This window comes from Macaca mulatta, chromosome 3 (genome assembly GCF_049350105.2).
Source record: "Macaca mulatta isolate MMU2019108-1 chromosome 3, T2T-MMU8v2.0, whole genome shotgun sequence".
NCBI classification, from domain to species: domain Eukaryota; kingdom Metazoa; phylum Chordata; class Mammalia; order Primates; family Cercopithecidae; genus Macaca; species Macaca mulatta.
In genome coordinates, this window is record NC_133408.1 from 53,929,133 (window position 1) to 53,936,702 (window position 7,570).

The window sequence follows — 7,570 nt, forward strand, 5'->3', positions numbered from 1 at the left end:
GACAGATAAACAATACTCAGCCAACAACAGCAGATTACACATTTTTCTCAAGTGCACATGGAACGTTCTTGAGGATAAACCTTATGCTACACCATAAATCAAGCTTCAATAAATTTAAGAGGATTGAAATTGTACAAGGTGTCTTCTCTAATTACAATTGAATTAGAAATTAATAACAGAAATAAATTTGGGAAATTAACAAATAACATGGAAATTAAGCAGCACTCTCCTAAATAATCAATGGGTCGAAGAAGAAATCACAAGGGAAATTAGAGAATACTTTAAGATGAATGAAAATGAAAACACAAGTATCAACATTTATTGGATGAAGCCAAAGCACTGCTTAATTAGAGGAAAATTTATAGCTATAAATGACTACATTAAAATAGAAGAGAGATCTCAAGTCAATAATTTAAATTTTCAACTTAAGGCACTGGACAGGAAAAGAATACACTATGTACACTTGCTTTGGGTTCATAGCAAGCAGAAAGAAGAAAATAATAAGAATTAGAATAAAATTTTTAAAAATGAAGAATAGAAAATAGAGAAAAAAAAACCCAGAAGTTATTTCTTTCTTTCTTTCTTTCCTTCTTTCTTTCTTTCTTTCTTTCTTTCTTTCTTTCTTTCTTTCTTTCTTTCTTTCTTTCTTTCTTTCTTTTTCATTTTGAGAGCAGGTACTGTTTATTAAGCTGATGAGACTCGAAAAATAATCATGGTAGACACCTTAGTTCATTCTTCTAACAAGCCTGTAGATCTGGTCCTCCCTGTTGCCAGCATCTCCACCTTCTACAAAATAGGTGGTCTTTTTCTTCATTCCACCTCGTGGAGAAGGTAATTTGAAGGGCCACAGGAAGTTATTTGCCTCTTTGAAGCGTTTTCCAACAGTATAGATCTCATGAATCAGATCCTCCATGCAGATGATGCCATATTTACCAAGAGATCGAGCAATCAAAACCTTATCTGTCAAAGCCATTCACTTCTTATTGATTTTGCCATAAGCACGCTTGTAGATTAGCTCATTTACTAACTTCAGATTGGGGTACCCCCATGCAATATGTGGCTCTACAATCCTCAGCATGTTAATCGAAGCCTTGTTGAGCTTCACAAAGGTTCCACTGAAGATTTGACGAAGGCGAAGAAGCTACAATACCTTTCGGACCTTTGGGCTCATGCCATTGATACCTCTGATCCTGATGACAAACGCCAATTTGGGTTCAGCAGGTACATAGAAGTTGCCAGCTTTTCTTGCCATCCTCGCCATTCGAATTTCAGTTCTGTACATCTGCCTATATTCCTTGTGATAGTGCTTCGCTTTTTCATAGATAAGCTTCCTCCTTGCCTTTCGAAGCATCTTTTGGGCAAACTTCTTTCTCAGGCACTTGATCTTCAGCTCTGCGAAATTCCTTCACTTTTTCTTAAGGGTTTCTGGCACAGAAGGAACCTTCTTCTTCTCTTCTGCACCCTCCATGGTTCCAGCGGGAAAAAAAAGCCCCAGAAGTTATTTCTTTAAAAGATCAACAAAATTGAAAGACCTTCAGATAGACTGACCAAGAAAAATGAGAGAAGACGCAAACTACTAAAATCAGGAATGAAAGAGGGGACATTATTACTGACCTTACAGAAATAAAAATGATTATAAGGAAATACCATAAACAAGTGTATGCCAACAAATTAGATAACCAAGGTGAGATAGAAAAAGTTATAAAAAGACACAAACTACCAAAACTGACTCAAGAGGAAATTAAAAATCTGAGTAGTCTTATAACAGAGGAAGAGAACTTAGTTACCAAACAACTTCCTACAAAGAAGTCCAGAACTATATGGCTTCACTTGGAATTCTACCAAATGTTTAGAGAAAAATTAATACCAAGTCTTCACAAACTTTTTCAAAAAATGGGAGAGGAGGGAATCCCTCCTAATTCATTCTAGGAGACCACTGTTACCCTGACCAAAGCCAGACAAAGAAAGTACAAAAAAGGAAAAGTGCAGATCAATGTCTCTCAGGACCTTAGACTAAAAAAAAAAAAATCCTCTTCCTCAACAAAATTATTATACAAAATGAATTTACTAATGTAGAAAAATAATTATACAACGTACAACATAACCAAGTAGATGATTTTTTATTTTTATTTTTATATTTTTTGAGATGCAGTCTCACTCTGTACCCCAAGCTGGATTGCAGTGGAACAGTCTCAGCTCACTGCAACCGCTGCCTGCTGGGTTCAAGTGATTCTCCTGCTCCAGCCTCCCGAGGAGCTGGGACTACAGGCACACAACACCATGCTCTGCTAATTTTTGTATTTTTAGTAAAGACAGGGTTTCACTATGTTGGCCAGGCTAGTCTTGAACTCCTGATCTCACATGTTTTGCCCACCTCAGCCTCCCAAAGTGCTGGGATTACAGGCATGAGCCACTGTGCCTGGCCCAAGTTGGGAGATTATCAAAATTAAAATTACATGCTTCAATGTACAGATTCAAGAAAGTGAAAAGACAACCTACATATTTGCAAATCATATATCTGATGAGAAATTTGCATTTAGAATATATAAGGAACTCCTACCACCTTATAACAAAAAGACAGATAGCTTAATTAAAAATGGGCAAAGAACTTGATAGACAGACATTTCTCCAAAGAAGATATAAAATGGTCAAAAAGCACATGAAAAGATTCTCAACATCATTCACTACCAGGGAAACACAAATAAAAGCCATAATGATATACTACTCCCCATCCACTAGGGTGGCTATAAATCAAATAGTAGATTTCAACATGTGTCAGTGAAGATGTCGTGAAATTGGAAACCTCGCATGCTGCTGGTGAAATGTAAATGATGCAGCTGCCATGGAAAGACTAGCAGCTCCTTAAATGGCTATGGATAGTTACCATACGACCCAGTGATTCCACTCCTAGACATATACCCAACATGAAATCTATCTACACTAGGTCGGGCGCATTGGCTCACGCCTGTTATCCTAGCATTTTCAGAGGCCAAGGTGAGCAGATCATCTGAGGTAAGGAGTTCGAGACCAGCCTGGCCGACGTGGTGAAACCCCGTCTCTACTAAAAATACAAAAATTAGCTGGGCATGGTGGCACACGCCTGTAATCCCAGCTACTCAGAAGGCCGAGGCAGGAGAACCACTTGAACCCAGGAGGCGGAGGTTGCAGTGAGCCAAGATTGCGATACTGAACTCTAGCCTGGATGACAGAGTAAGACTCCATCTCAAAAAAAAAAAAAAAAAGTAGAAATATATCTACACTAAAACTTATACATGAATGTTCACTGTTACATTATTCATAGCAGATAAAAAACGGAAACAATCCAAATGTCTATCAACTGATGAATGGATAAATAAAATGTGACACAGTCATACGATAAAATATTATTTGGAAATAAAAATTAAGTACCAATGAATATTACAAGATGGATTCACCTTGAAAACATTACACTAAGCGAACGAAGTTAGTCACAAGAGACCACATATTGTATGATTCCATCTGTATGACACTTCCAGAATAGACAAATGTATTAGGCTGTTCTTGCATTGCTATAAAGAAATACCTGAGACAGGGTAATTTATCAAGAAAGGAAGTTTAGGCCTGGCGTGGTGGCTCACACTTGTAATCCCAGCACTTTGGGAGGCTGAGGTGGGCAGATCACTCAAGGTCAGGAGTTCAAGACTAGCCTGGGCAATATGGTGAAACCCCATCTCCACTAAAAATACAAAAATTAGCCAGGCATAGTGATGTGTGCCTGTAATTCCAGCTACTCGGGAGGCTGAGACAGGAGAATCGCTTGAATCTGGGAGGCGGAGGTTGCTGTGAGCTGAGATTGTGCTACTGCACTCCAGCCTGGATAGAGGGCAAAAAAAAAAAAAAAAAAAAGGTTTAATTGGCTAATGATTCTGCAGGCTTTGTAGGAAGCATGGTATTGGTACCTGGTCAGCTTCTGGTGAAGCCTCAGGGAGCTTTTAATAATGGTGGAAAGTGAAGTGGCAACAGGCACATCACATAGCTAGAGAAGGAGCAAGAGAGAGAGTAGCGTGGACGGAGAGGTGCCATATACTTTTAAATGACCAGATCTCTTTAGAACTCACTATCAGGAAGACAGCACCAAGCCATGCGGGATCCACCCCCCATGATCCAAACACCTCCCACTAGGCCAGCATTGGAGATTACATTTCAACATGAGATTTGGGCAGGGAAAATATCCAAACTACATCAACAAATCTATAGGAACAGAAAGTAGATTAATGGTTTCCAGGGACTAGGAGAGTTGGGGGGAAATGAGGAATGACAGTGAAGAGGTTTGTAGTTTCATTTTGTACATTATGAATATGTTCTAATATAGATTTTTATGATGGTTATACAACACTTAATATAATTTTTAAAACCACTGAGTTGTACATTTGAAATTGGCAAATTGCATGATATATGAATTAAATTCCAATAAAGCTATCTTAAAAAATCAAATGGAACTCAAAAGGGATTGTTTGGGGAATTGATAAAATTTCTCTAGAGTTTACTCTTAATGAAATTATAAGAATCGAACCCATCACTACTTTTTTACATTTCTTAAGTATATTGCATTGGGTATATCATTCAGACTATGGTAATCATGAAAATTTGTGAATTCTTGTGTTGCAGAGATGGGTATACACATCTGTTTCCTTCGCAGCCTCTGATGCCCTTGAAGGCAGCTATTTTGTTTGATTCATCTCTCCTAAATTTCTCAGTCCTCAGAGCCCAGCCCTGAGTGTAGGACCCAGTACATGTGTCAGACACTGTGGCTCATGGGCTTTGTGGCACATCCCACTTTTGGGAAGCATTGCATTAACATTCTACAGGATGCACCCACTGGCCAGGCACGGTGGCTCACACCTGTAATCCCAGCACTTTCGAAGGCTGAGGCAGGTGGATCACCTGAGGTCAGGAGTTCGAGGCTAGCCTGGTCAACATGGTGAAATCCCGACTCTACTAAAAATAAAAAAAAAAAATCGGCCTAGCATGGTGGTGGGCACCTGTAATTCCAACTACTCAGGGGGCTGAGGCAGGAGAATCACTTGAACCCTGGAGGTGGAGTTTGCAGTGAGCTGAGATCGTGCCATTGCACTCCAGCCTAGGTGACAAGAGTGAAACTCCATCTCCAAAACCTACGAGATGCAAGCATAGTAACCAGAGGTACCTATCTGGAAAAGTCGCTGGACAGCCTCACAGAAGTTCAGCTTCCATTCTGGGTCTTGATATTTTCTTTTCCACCTTGTCTGTATCAGGAGAAGTCAAACATTGAAGGCAGAGAGTCGAAAAAGGTGATATTAAAAACTTTGAACTCAAAGTCTGATTTTTACATTTCAATCTTCCTAGGATATAATTTGATTCTATCATATCTTTCAGGTTGGAACTATAGGATTAATGGTAAGTTCCATGTTTCTGGCCTATGGAAAATTTCCCTATCATGAATAGGAGGACTCTACTTACAGCACGATGGATTTCATGGCAATAAGTAGAAAGATTTTGTGATTACAAATAACACCTGTTATAAAAATAACTACCCAGACCTTATGTTAATGTTAAAATATTTTTAAAAATTGTTTGGTGAGGCTTTCCCTATCAAAGAGAACATTTCTTTCTGTAAAGGATTTATACTGAATAAGTGCAGAAGCTCAAATGACTAAAGTTTATTGCAAGCAACAGTCATTAAGCCAAATCTTAAGTCAAAGCCAAGATTGATGTACCCAATTCCACTGATTATTGCTGTAAAAAGAAAATACGATTTTTGAAGTATAACTTACTAAGTTGGGTTTAGTTACACAATGGTTCTCAAGCAATATACTTCCTAAATCATTCTACCATTGTTTCATGTAACTACTCATTCATTATATATTACTGAAAAATCCCACTCTATTGAAAATGGATCATGGACTTAAATGTCCACTGTAAAACTATAAATTTTTTTAAAAATACAGGCCAGTCATGGTGGCTCACACCTGTAATCCCAATACTTTGGGAGTCTTAGGTGGACAAATCACCTGAGGTCAGGAGTTCGACACCAGCCTGGCCAACATGGTGAAACCCCATCTCTATTAAAAATACAAAAATTAGCTGACTGTGGTGGTGGGTACCTGTAATCCCAGCTACACGGGAGACTGAGGCAGGAGAATCGCTCGTACCCAGGAGATGGAAGTTGCAGTGAGATGGTGCCATTGTACCCCAGCCTGGGCAACAAGAGTGAAACTCCAACTCAAAAAAATAAAAAAAATACACAGGAGAAAATCTTAGGCATCTAGGACTAGCCAAAGAGTTCTTAGATTTGACACAGAAAGCACAATTCATAAAAGAAAAAAAAATTAATAAATCGAACTCTCAAAACCTTTTACTCTGAGCAAGAACTTTAAGAGGCTACAAAGAAAAGCTACAAACCAGAAGAAAATATTTTCAAACTATGTAACTGACAAAGGACTCATATCTAGAATAAAAAACTCAAAACTCAACAATAAAAAAAAATCAAACTATGTCATTAGAAAATGGACGAAAGATATGAAGGAACATATCACCAAAGATGGCAAACAAGCACATGAAAATATGTTCAATATCATGAGCCATTAGGGAAATGCAAATCAAAATCATGATGAAATATTAATACAGGCTGCGTGCAGTGGCTCCTGCCTGTAATCCCAGCACTTTAGGAAGCTGAGATGGGAAACCCTAAAAACACAAAAAATTAGCTGGCCATGGTGGCACATGACTGTAGTCCCAGCTACTTGGGAGGTTGAGGCAGGAGAATCACTTGAACCCAGGGAGGCGGAGGTTGCAGTGAGCCGAGATCGCATCACTGTACTCCAGCCCAGGTGATAGAGTGAGACTCAGACGAGAGACAGAGAGAGAGAGAGAGAGAAAGAGAGAAAGAAATGGAAGAAGGGAGGGAGGGAAGGAGGGAGGGAGGGAGGGAGGGAAGGAAGGAAGGAAGGAAGAAAGGAAGGAAGGAAGGAAGGGAAAAGAAAGAAAGAAAGAAAGAAAGAAAGAAAGAAAGAAAGAAAGAAAGAAAGAAAGAAAGAAAGAAAGAAAGAAAGAAAGAAAGAAGGAAGGAAGGAAGGAAGGAAGGAAGGAAGGAAGGAAGGAAGGAAGGAAGGAAGGAAGGAAGGAAGGAAAGAAAGAGAAAGAAGGAAGGAAGGAAGGAAGAAAGAAAGAAAGAAGGAAGGAAGGAAAGAAAAAGAAAGAGAGAGAGAGAGAGAAAGAAAGAAAAAGAAAGAAAGAAAGAAAGAAAGAAAGAAAGAAAGAAAGAAAGAAAGAAAGAAAGAAAGAAAGAAAAAGAAAGATTGATTGATTGACTGATACACTGCCCCCAACGTTTTGGGCACCAGGGACTGGTTTTGTGGAAGACAATTTTTCCATGGACCAGTGGCAGGAGTGGTTTCGGGATGATTCAAATGCATTAAATTTATTGTGCACTTTATTTCTATTATTATTACATAGTAGCAAATAATGAAATAACTCTACAACTCACCATAATATAGAATTAGTGGGAGCCCTGAACTTGTTTTCCTGCAACTACGTGGTCCTATCTGGGGGT

The 7,570-nt window shown here is 38.8% G+C and overlaps 1 pseudogene across 1 annotated transcript; it reads right to left on the reverse strand.

Annotated features, from left to right (window-relative positions):
* Positions 1 to 724: 724 nt before the first annotated feature.
* Positions 725 to 1,484, reverse strand: LOC694734 (large ribosomal subunit protein uL30 pseudogene; annotated as a pseudogene). Its single transcript, XR_010102.5, has one exon. The product of XR_010102.5 is annotated as a large ribosomal subunit protein uL30 pseudogene (transcript).
* Positions 1,485 to 7,570: the final 6,086 nt, after the last annotated feature.